Here is a 12,180-nt window from a genome sequence, read left to right as displayed (position 1 = left end):
TGACTGAATGCTCAGTGCACTCGCAGGGCTTTTTCCATTCTGATCAGCAGGAGACTCAAATGTCCATCTGAAGTGAACCACTCAGCCCTCATCCAAGGACCCATGATGATTCCCTCCAGAGGTGTATGGAGCCCCCCTTCTCCTAGTTCCCTCTTCTTACCCGGAACTGTACATTTCGCCTATTCTAGAAGCCAAATCTGATGTCTTCTGATGTCTTCCTCCTCAGCTTAGCAATGCCACTACTTGTTTGTCCCCTTATTCTGCAGCACACAAATGCTTCCAGACTGAGAGTCGGGGTCCTTGGGGCACAATCATCTGGCTACCTCCCTGTGTTTCCCTTCTTTCCACAATCACAGATCTCCTCTGCCTATTGTCCTGTACTTGAAATGTTTTTGTCATATAGCTATTTACCCTGTTTTATGATGGTTTTTGTGAAGAAATCAAATCTGGTATCATTTATTCAGTTGTGATTGAAAGTAGGAGTCCCACCATATAGTAACTTGTAATGAATACAAATTAGGTCATTTCTCTTTCTTGATTAAATATCTCACTGAATACACATTGTATTCAGTTCTGTATCAAGACCTATTAGGTTCTGGGTTCTGCCTTAGCTCCTGACTCCTAATACCTAATAAAAATCTTCTTGCTCACTACTCCAGACATGCTAATTTCTTGCTGTCACTATTTCAACACATTCACAAAGGATGTTCCATCTGCATGAGATAATTTGTTTCTACTCTTTGTCTACTATCTCTTCAAGTTTCAGTTAAAATTCTCCTCTTAAGGAACTTTTCTGACTACTTATATAACTATATTTCTTTCTTGCATTACATTGTATTTTTTTCCTTTTATACACTTTCTGCTATGCTGTCAGAATATTTATGTGAGGATTTATTAGTAGATAATATACACTCAGTGTTTGAAGTAAGCATTGTCTAGAGAAAGCAGATCAATAAGATGTACAAATATGTGTGTATATGTGTGTTAAGAAGGAGTTGGCTTGGTGTGATTATGGAGAATGAGAAGTCCTGAGATCTGCAGTCAGCACGCTAGAAATCCAGGAGAATTGATGGCATGGTTTTAGCCAGAATGGCTTAAGGCCAAGAGAACCTGTTGGAATAAGTTCCATGTTGATACTAAATCCAAATGCAGGACAAGACTGATGCACCAGCTCAAAGACAGGCAGAGAGAACAAATTTTTCCCTATACCACCTTCTTTATTCTGGTCAGGACTTCTTTGATGGATTGGATGAAACCTACCCACATTAGTGAGAGCAATCTGCTTGACTCAGTTTACAGATTCACATGTTAATCTCATCCAGAAATATCCTCAAATACACACCCAGAACACTATTTACCAAATATCTTGGTATCCTATGGCTCATCAAGTTGCACATAAAAATAATCATCACACTCAATAAATGTTTGTCCGATGAATGGGAGAAGTTGAGATTAAAAGAATGCAGGGAATTAGTAGTATAAAAACTAGTAAAGAGGATTCTGAACAGATTAAGCTCTACATGAAAAAGCATGGGCATATAAAATGTTGATGTTCTAAGAAAATAGAGGAAGTCAAGGTGCTTGGAGCCATGTAGGTCAGATGCAGAGTGTTGGGTGATGGATTTTGAGAGGCTGCAAGGAGGTCAACTATGTAGGATTTTGTAGGTTCATGTTGTTCAAAGTGTAGTTCTCAAACCATCAACACAGGTATCACTTGGCATCTTTTTAAAATCCATGGCCTTTAGTCCCACCCTAAACCCACACAATCAAAATCCAAATTTTAATAAGGTTTCAATATGAGGCATGTCCCAGATGTGTAATTTTGATAGGACACGGTGATGAATTACATATTAGTGATGATGATTCAAGGATAACATTCAGATTATGTACCTTAATCAGAAGTGTTAATAAAGGGCCATGTACTCAGGTGGAGCAGAGAAGGCAATGGCACCCCACTCCAGTACTTTGCCTGGAAAATCCCATGGATGGAGGAGCCTGGTAGGCTGCAGTCCATGGGGTCGCTAAGAGTCGGACACGACTGAGCGACTACCCTTTCACTTTTCCCTTTCATGCATTGGAGAAGGAAATGGCAACCCACTCCAGTATTCTTGCCTGGAGAATCCCAGGGACGGGGGAGCCTGGTGGCTGCTGTCTGTGGGATCACACAGAGTCGGACACGACTGAAGTGACTTAGCAGGAGCAGCAACTCAGGTGGAGAGCTTTATAGGAAGGGCAAAGTGCATATGTACACATGTAGAATTCAGGATTACAATTTTGCCTTATTATGTCTGAACTGGCTATGAAATATCCAAATAGTGATGTCCAGTGTTGCAAGGTATTAAGGTCTAGAACTCAAGAAAGATACCTGAGTTAGTTGCATTAAAAAGGACATAAGCTAGAAAAGTGCACGTTAGAAGAACATTAGACAGTTCAAGAAAATGTTAATGAGAATCTGAACAGTGATTTACAAGTAAGAATTTTAAAAAATAAATGTTTAAGAGATTAACGTAATGAAAACATAAAACTAATTCAACATAGGGAGAAGGGCAGAAAGAGTAAACAAAGATGACGACAAAATTCCCATCCTGCATAGAATGTGTATGTGTGTGCTCAGTCATGTCCAACTCTTTGTGACCCCATGGACCATAGCTTTCCAGGCTCCTCAGTCCATGGAATCTTCCAGGCAAGAATACTGGAACAGGTTTCCATTTCCTACTCCAGGGGGTCTTCCCCACTCAGGGATTGAATCCGAGTATCCTGCATCTTCTGTGTTGGCAGGAGGATTCTTTACCACTGCTGCTGCTGCTGGTAAGTCACTTCAGTCGTGTCCGACTCTGTGCGAACCCATAGATGGCAGCCCACCAGGCTCCCCCATCCCTGAGATTTTCCAGGCAAGAACATAGGAGTGGGTTGCTATTTGCTTCTCCAATGCATGAAAGGGAAAAGTGAAAGTAAAGTTGCTCAGTCATGTCCAACTCCTAGCGACCCCATGGACTGCAGCCTACCAGACTCCTCTGTCCATGGGATTTTCCAGGCAAGAGTACTGGAGTAGGGTGCCATTGCCTTCTCCATCTTTACCACTGAGCCACCGGCCAAGTCCTCTATTTCTGTTAACAGCTCCTTAAGGGTGACCCAGGTGGCTCAGTGGTAAAGAATCTGCCCACCAACACAGGAAATGCCAGTTCAATCCTTGGGTCAGGAAGATCCTCTGGAGAAGGAAATAGCAACCCACTCCAGTATTCTTGCCTGGGAAATTTCATGGACACTGGAGCCTGGCAGGTTAAAGTCCCTGGGGTTGCAAAAGAGTTGGACATGACTTAGCAAATAAACAACAACAATAGAGATAGAAAATGCAGGGAAATGTCTAAGTACATACATGATATATTTCAGAAATATTGGAAGCAACAATAGGATATTAATTTGAAAAGATGATGCATATATATGTGTGTATGTGTGTGTATATATACGCACAGATATATCTATCATATATATCTATATACAGATATGTCTATCATTTATATATATATATATATATATATATATATATATGGCTTCTTGCTGGGGGCCAGCGTGAGGCACTCCGCCCATGGCAAAGGTCATGAGGAAGGAGGCTCGACATACGCAAAGGCGGAATCGAGCCTCAGGAGTCCCCCTGGAAATCCTCGAGCATCTACCCCCATAACCAGAGCCTGCCTACTTTACTTCTTTGTGCTCTCACCTACACCTCTGATTTTACAGGGTGCTGTCCCCCACCACCTCTTTCGGAGAAGGAGTTAACTTAGAGCTCCAGTTAATAAAAACTCCTGGGTGTGACAAGAGTGTTTTAACCTACAAACTCCTCTGAAGATTCTCTAGCCTGCCTGACAGGCTCATCCGGCCACATGTGATTGCTCACAGCCTCCCAACCGTGAGAGGCACGAGATGCTTTAAACCTTCTAAAAACAGTTTCCTTAGAAAAGTTAGAAAACCATTAGTATAAGTATAGTGGGCTGATTAGAAATTGTATTGGTGAAGGGTTTTTCATTTGTTGAGCCAATGTTTGTTGCTAAGTCTCAATATCCCCTGTCCTTACACACATTAATGAATATATAGAAGAAATAAGTATTAACCTTTGATATAAATCACGTTAGACCTTAGGCTAAGTAAATTCTTTCCTTAATTAAAACCCACTACACCCTCACCCTATAGGAATCTAACTTTATTTGGGTGGCGTCTGTTTTAAGAATAATCACCTCTGGAGAAATAAGTGTCCTGGTCGACTGACCGCTGTCACAAGAAGAGGGTCATAAATTGTCAGCAGGCCCCCTGGCCAGAAGATGATGTAACACCCCTAAGACCTCTGTACACATTTGTATGAAGCACCTGACTTTGATAAAAGTCAGGACTGCTGACCCCGTGTGACTTTTGCATAACATCTCAGTGTATAAAAGTAGACCATGGAAAATAAAGAATTGGGATCAGTTCTTCGAAAGACTGGTCTCCCCATCTCTCTCTCTCAAACTCTGGCTGAGTCTCCATTTGGAGCGCGGAACCCACCATGCTTACTAATTATGCCTGGGCTTCTAAGATCCGACCCAGGAGGCCTCAGTGTCTCCTCTCCTTCGGGAGAATGGAAGGACGCCTGCAGCCTACGTAAGTGGTGCAAACTTCTTGTCTTGAAGTTTTATTGGTCTCCCACATAAACCAAGCTACTCAGCCTCTTTTCTCCACTGAATTTTCCTACTGAGCTATCCTCATTCTATTACTCTTTATATCTCTAATTAATATCTAATTGAAGCTATTGTATCCTGATCCTCGCCGACGCCATCCCCGCTTCGAACTCCCTGGATCAGCCAGGGCTAGACCCAGGCAGCTTCCCAGGTATATATATATATATCTGTATACCATATATATGTATATGTATATAGGGGGCTGGAGAAGGAAATGACAGCCCACTCCAGTGTTCTTGCCTGGAGAATCCCAGGGACGGGGGAGCCTGGTGGGCTGCGGTCTATGGGGTCGCACAGTCGGACACGACTGAAGCGACTTAGCAGCAGCAGCATATAGGGGGCTTCCCTGCACTACAGGCAGGTTCTTTACTACTAGCACAGAGAACCTGCCTGCCAGTGCAGGAGACATAAGAGATGTGGGTTCGAACTCTGGGTCAGGAAGATCCCCTAGAGCAGGGCACATCAGGGCACAATAACCCACTCCAGTATTCTTGCCTGGAGAATCTTATGGACAGAGGAGCCTGGCAGGCTACAGTCTGTAGGGCTGCAGAGTCGACTACAACTGAAGAGATTTAGCACAGCATGGTGGATCTCAGGATGTGAAGTCCACAGCTAAGTCCACAGTAAAGTATTTGGAAGATATATAGATTGAGAAAATAGTTGAGACTTGGATCTAGAGTTCCATTCTACTTTTCACTGGCTCTGTTGAATTCCATTTGTACTCAAATAATGATTTAATTAAAGTCAACACACCACCACAAAGTGCTGACTGGTCAATGCTTAATGGCATTCTGCCCAGAGACCATACTGAGAAAAGAAACCAAAAGTAAAATCTAGCATCCCTGAAAAGGAATGAGCTAAGATATCAGTTTGAGTGGTTGTGGATTCCCTTTTTGTTTTGTTTTCCTAATAGAAAAATCTCTGCAGTTTTCAAGGAGAAAGGAGTATCTAATGCAGTGAATTATACTTAAATTGTATGAGAAAGAGGAATAAACTTCAGTGTGACATGACCCTTACATCTGCTGATGGTTTGATCACTAATATTTGAGTAGTTAGCATTAAGGAAAATAAAGAATGATTTTCAGACAGCCCCAGTACAGTCAGTAAAATTATTGAAATATATTCTCTGGAATTGAAAATTTGCTTCTGCTTTGAGTCCTTAAATGATGGTCCCTATTCACACAAATCTAGATCCCAACTGCCTCTGTTCCATCTAACTTTCTGGAATCCAGCAACTTAATTGAAGGTTAAAGCTTGACTCAGTCACATTTTATCCATCTGTATCCTAACTCTGAGTTACATATATCCATTCTCATTAGTAGGTGCCCATAGAATAGGTGATTGGCTTCAGTTCTGTAGGCAGCCAGTGTTAGGAGCCATGGGAGGGGACACGTAATATAAATAATGCCACTTAATGCAACTGGGAGACACTGATTAAACTGTAGAACACCTAATTATTTTTGTCTATCAACACTATGAAATGTATTAGCAAAATGAGATCCAATATCAGGCCATGCCTTAAACATATATTAGCTCACTTGAGTGCTGCAATTTCTCAATTATATTGAAAGTGAAAATTGCTCAGTCGTGTCTGGCTCTTTGCAACCCCATGGACTCTATGGAATTCTCTAGGCCAGAATACTGGAGTGGGCAGCCCATCCCTTCTCTAGGGGATCTTCCCAATCCAGGAATCCAACCTGGGTCTCCTGCATTGCAGGCATATTCTTTACCAACTGAGTTATCACGGAAGCCCAAAGAGTAAAAGTGAGGTCTCTTAGCCATGTCAGACTCTTTGCAACCTTATGGACTGTAGCTCACCAGGCTTCTCCATCCGTGGGATTTTACAGGCAAGAATATTGGAGTGGGTTATCATTTTCTTCTCCAGGCAATCTTCCTACCCCTGGGATTGAATCTAGGTCTCCCACATTTTGGGCAGACTCTTTACTGTGTGAGTCCCTAGGCCACCAGGGGTTGATAACTATAATTTTACAAATGAGATATCTTGAGATTAATAATGTCATTAACTAAAATGACAGAGTTTCAATTTGACTCCACCAGCTAGAAACAATCTCCACTTGTATAGTTGTTTCAGTGCCTCTAGTCTTATCTGGAGGAAAAGTTCCAACCTGTTTATATATACTTTCAAACAAAATATGAGTTTGTACATGGTAAATAATAGAATGAATATATTAAATATTAGGCATGATATAAGGAGTATTAGAACAGTGAATTTAATTATTGCTAATTCACCAGAAATTGAGACATGAATCAGTACCATGAAAAATTATCATTGGTGATAGGCATAAAGGAGAGGAATTCAAGCAAAGCTACAGCTAATCTTTAATTTATGAAAAATAAACAATGAATATATTTATTTTAAATGGTCACAGTTTTAAATTTAAAGAAATGAGGTCATCTGAAAAGAGAAGAAATCATTCCAAGAGGAATTGAAAAGTTTTTGAAGTACTAGTGCTGAAGTGAATTGTTTGGAAACATTCCAGTCCTTCATCATGTACCAGCCACCTTCAATTATGAAGGGATTCTGATAAAGAAAACATCAGTGCTTCCTCTTCTTACAGTCTCTAAACAAGGGTTTTGTTACAGAGAGTACTATATGTACAATTCTTAGTTTCAGGAATACATTTCCAAACATGTAAGATGGAACAAAAGCTTAGAAATGAACCAGAATGACATCCAGTGAAAGCAGACAATTTAATCCAATATTTACTCCTCTAAGAGCTTTGTTAAACCCAACATGCTAATGTTGTTTATGACTTTGATACTCAAGTATTCAGTTATTTTTTTCAACAAAAAGCATCCTACACAGTAAACCATTTTCACAGCCCAAATCCACCTCTAAAAATACATCATAAGTTTTCATATGTTCATTTTAAGGAAGAAAATGTTGTAGGCTGGATTAAGTAGGATATGAATGAGCAAGCAGAATAAACCAGTAAAATGTAATTAAGCAATTTAGCACACCATAAAAGCAGCAACACATAGAAGTGGATGTAGACGACATGGGGTGGTGCACTGCGATTCCAGCCTTTCAGGGACCTAAGAAAGGGTGCTGAGTGCAGCGGACGGACTTGCTTTTTCTACACACAGTAATTTAAACAAAAGTAGAGATCAGAAGCAGCCTTTACACATGGAGATTGTGTCTCCTGGTCTCCCGTATTTTTTACTTTTGCCTTGTGCAGGTGAGGCAAATTATAACAAAGAAATGATCGTAAGACCTATACTCTTAAACTTACTATACACAGGAAAATGGAGGAAAGAATTCATTTATTAACATCCTATTTTTCAAAATGATATGCCCATTATATACAAACACTTTAACTGATCCTACCGAGATACTGAAAACAATGACAAGCTCAGAGGTGAAAAGTATGAGCTTACCTTTGCCTTAAAGGAGCTGAATGAATGAACAACATCCTTTGCTTCATTTCAGAAATCTGATTTGTATTTTCTTAGGCTTATTATGATATTACATTCTTTTAAATCAAACCTGATTGTCAAGGTGCCTGTAACCTTACTATTTTTCAATCTATTTCCAACTAGCTTTCAAAATTTTTCTGAATTTAGTTTAACTGAAATTGTTTTAAACATTAGAACATTTACATTCAAAAATCACAATTGAATTATTTTATATTTAACTGGGGATAATAATATTTATTTTATATTTAATATCATACTCTTCTACAATGATATATTTGTTAAAAACTACAAAATTATATCTTACTGATATACATTATTAGGCTGCTTTTATAAAATTCCTTATTTTTAACTCATAATTTATCAACATATATGTGCAGGTTTTACTTAATAGATTATGTAATATATATTATATAATTATTATTTTACTTATACTTCAACTTGTTTATCACATGAATTTTATAAGTGAACTTTAAATATTTGTGGCATAAGACCCTGTTAGCTCAGTTGGTAAAGAGTCAGCCCACAATGCAGGAGACCTGGGTTCGATTCCTGGGGCAGGAAGATTCTCTGGAGAAGGGAGTGCCTACCCATGCAATTCTTGCCTGGAGAATCCCATGAACAGAGGACTCAGGTGGGCTACAGTCCATGGGGTTGCAGAGTTGAACACAACTGAATGACCAAACTTCCACTTTCTTTTAAGACAAAGAATAAGACAATAAGTAAATGAAGATTTCAGTAGCTCAAAATGTAGCAATTAACATCAAAATTAATTTTATTTCTTCACATAGAAAGAAGACCATAAACAATTCTTCCCCTAGTTATCTTACAGGTCTTCATGTAATCAAAAGCACATTATAAATATTATTCAGCTTATTATGTAGATCAAGTCACTCATCCCTCTTTAGTAAACATAGCACACTTTATTCTAACTTTGTTTTATTTAAAACAATTATTTCTTTTAAAACAACTTCACAAATACAGAAAAGTGGCCAGAATAGTACAAAGAACTCACAGATTCCCAAATTTTCATTCGCTCAGACCCTCCAGTTAACATTTTCCATGTTTGCTTCATCACCTTCTCTCCCTTACTTGAAAGCATGATATAAACACAATCCCTTGTCATCTCTAAATATTTTTGTTAGCTTTTTGGTAAAGCAAGGAAGTATTATCATCCTGTCCTTTTTGTTCTTTGGTTCTGATATATCAATAACTGATTATCTAAAACTTTGATAATTGTCTTTTTTAATTATTTTTTAAAATGTTTTAACTGGTAGGAAATTGCTTTACCATTTTGTGTTGGCTTCTTTTGTACAACAAGGCAATTCAGTCATTATATATATATATATATATATATATATATATATATATATATATCCCTTTCTTCCTCAGCCTCCCTCTCAGCCTTCTAGGTCATCACAGAGTGCCAGGCTGGGCTCCCTGTGTTATTTAGCAATTTTCTGCTGCTAAGTCACTTCAGTCATGTCCGACTCTGTGCGACCCCATAGACAGCAGCCCACCAGGCTCCCCATCCCTGGGATTCTCCAGGCAAGAATGCTGGGGTGGGTTACCATTTCCTTCTCCAATTCATGAAAGTGAAAAGTGAAAGTGAAATCACTCAGTCCTGTCCGACCCTCAGCGACCCCATGGACTGCAGCCTTCCAGGCTCCTCCGTCCATGGGATTTTCCAGGCATGAGTAATGGAATGGGGTGCCATTGCCTTCTCCTTAGCAACTTTCTACTATCTATCCATTTTACACATGATCATGTATATATGACAATGCTACATTCTCAGTCATCCCACCCTTACCTTCCTTGGAATTTTGGAATGTTGAAAAAGCTCAATAACTCGGTTTCTTATCAGCTGACCACAAATCAAAATAATTGAAGTGTTTTCTTCTCTTATTCTACCCAACAATAAGGAACCATTTCTTGATTGGATTGTGACATGTGATAAAAAGTGAGTTTTATGCAACAACCATTAATTGGACCGAGAGGAAGTTCCAGAGCACTTTTCAAAGCCAAACTTGCACCAGAAAAGGTCATGGTCAGTGTTTGGTGATCTGCTGCTGGTCTGATCCACTACAGCTTTCTGAACCTCAGTGAGACCATTACATCTGAAAAGTGTGCTCAACAAATTGATGAGATACATAGAAAAGTGTAGCACCTGCAGCTGGCATTGATCAACACAAAGGGCCCAAAACTTCTCCTTGACTACACCCAACCAAACACTGCACAACCGATACTTCAGAAGTGGAATGAATTGGCTACAAAGTTTTGGTTCATCTGCCATATATATTCACCTGATCTCTTGCCAACTGACTACCACTTCTTCCAGCATCTTGACAGTTTTTGCAGAGCAAATGCTTCCACAACCAGCAGGCGGCAGAAAATGCTTTCCAAGTGTTTTCTTTTGTCCAGTGCTTTCGTCAAGAATCCCAAAGCATGGATTTTTATGCTACAGGAATAAACAAGCTTATTTCTTATTGGCAAATATGTTGATTGTAGTGGTTCCTATTTTGGTCAATAAAAATGTGTTTGAGCCTAGCTATAATGATTTAAAAGAGCTTCCCAGGTGGCACTAGTCATAAAAAATCTGCCTGCCATTGCAGAAGAGATGTAAAAAAACATGGATTCGATAGCTAGGTCAGGAGGATCGCTAGAAGCAGGCAAGGCTCCTCTCCAGTATTATTGCTGCAAGAATCCCATGGATAGAGGAAACTGGAGGGTTACAGTTCATAGGGTTGCAAAGAATCAAACACGAGTGAAGTGACTGAGCACACACACAGACACCAATTTAAAATTCACCATCTGAAACCAAAATTACATTTGCACCAGCCTAATATATACAATTTACATATGTTAATTTATTAAATATTCTTAATAACCCTATAAAGAAAATATTGTTTTTATTTGGGAAGAATTCACATTTTTACATTTACACTTTATGTTTATAAAAAAGTTACAAAGATGGTACATAGAGTTCCAATACAACTCTCATCCTTTTTAACATCTTATATTCAGTTCAATTCAGTTCAGTTCAGTCACTCAGTCATGTCCGACTCTTTGCGACCCCATGAATCGCAGCACGCCAGGCCTCCCTGTCCATCACCAACTCCCGGAGTTCACCCAGACCCACGTCCATCGAGTCAGTGATGCCATCCAGCCATCTCATCCTCTATTGTTCCCTTCTCTTCCTGCCCCCAATCCCTCCCAGCAACAGAGTCTTTTCCAATGAGTCAACCCTTTGCATGAGGTGGCCAAAGTACTGGAGTTTCAGCTTTAGCGTCATTCCTTCCAAAGAAATCCCAGGGCTGATCTCCTTCAGAATGGACCAGTTGGATCTCCTTGCAGTCCAAGGGACTCTCAAGGGTCTTCTCCAACACCACAGTTCAAAAGCATCAATTCTTCGGTGCTCAGCCTTCTTCACAGTCCAACTCTCACATCCATACATGACCACAGGAAAAACCATAGCCTTGACTAGACGAACCTTTGTTGGCAAAGTAATGTCTCTGCTTTTGAATATGCTATCTAGGTTGGTCATAACTTTCCTTCTAAGGAGTAAGCGTCTTTTAATTTCGTGGCTGCAGTCACCATCTGCAGTGATTTTGGAGTCCCAAAAAATAAAGTCTGACCCTGTTTCCACTGTTTCCCATCTATTTCCCATGAAGTAATGGGACTGGATGCCATGATCTTCGTTTTCTGAATGTTGAGCTTTAGGTTCATTTGTTGAAACTAAGAAACTGCCATAGGTAAGTTACTATTAACTGAAATCTAGCATACATTAAGGGCTTCCCTTGTGGCTCAGCTTGTAAAGAATTTGCCCGCAAAATAGGAGACCTGAGTTTAATCCCTGGGCCGGGAAGATTCCCCTGGAGAAGGGAGAGGCTACCCACTCCAGTATTCTGGCCTGGAGAATTCCATGGACTGTTTAGCCCATGGGGTTGCAAAGAGTAAGACATGACTGAATGAGCTTCACTTTCACTTTCACTTTCAGCATACAGTAAAGTTCACTCTCTGTGATGTATTGCTTATA

This window comes from Bubalus kerabau, chromosome 7 (genome assembly GCF_029407905.1).
Source record: "Bubalus kerabau isolate K-KA32 ecotype Philippines breed swamp buffalo chromosome 7, PCC_UOA_SB_1v2, whole genome shotgun sequence".
In the NCBI taxonomy this organism is placed as follows: Eukaryota; Metazoa; Chordata; class Mammalia; order Artiodactyla; family Bovidae; genus Bubalus; species Bubalus kerabau.
Note: the sequence above shows the minus strand (reverse complement) of the source record.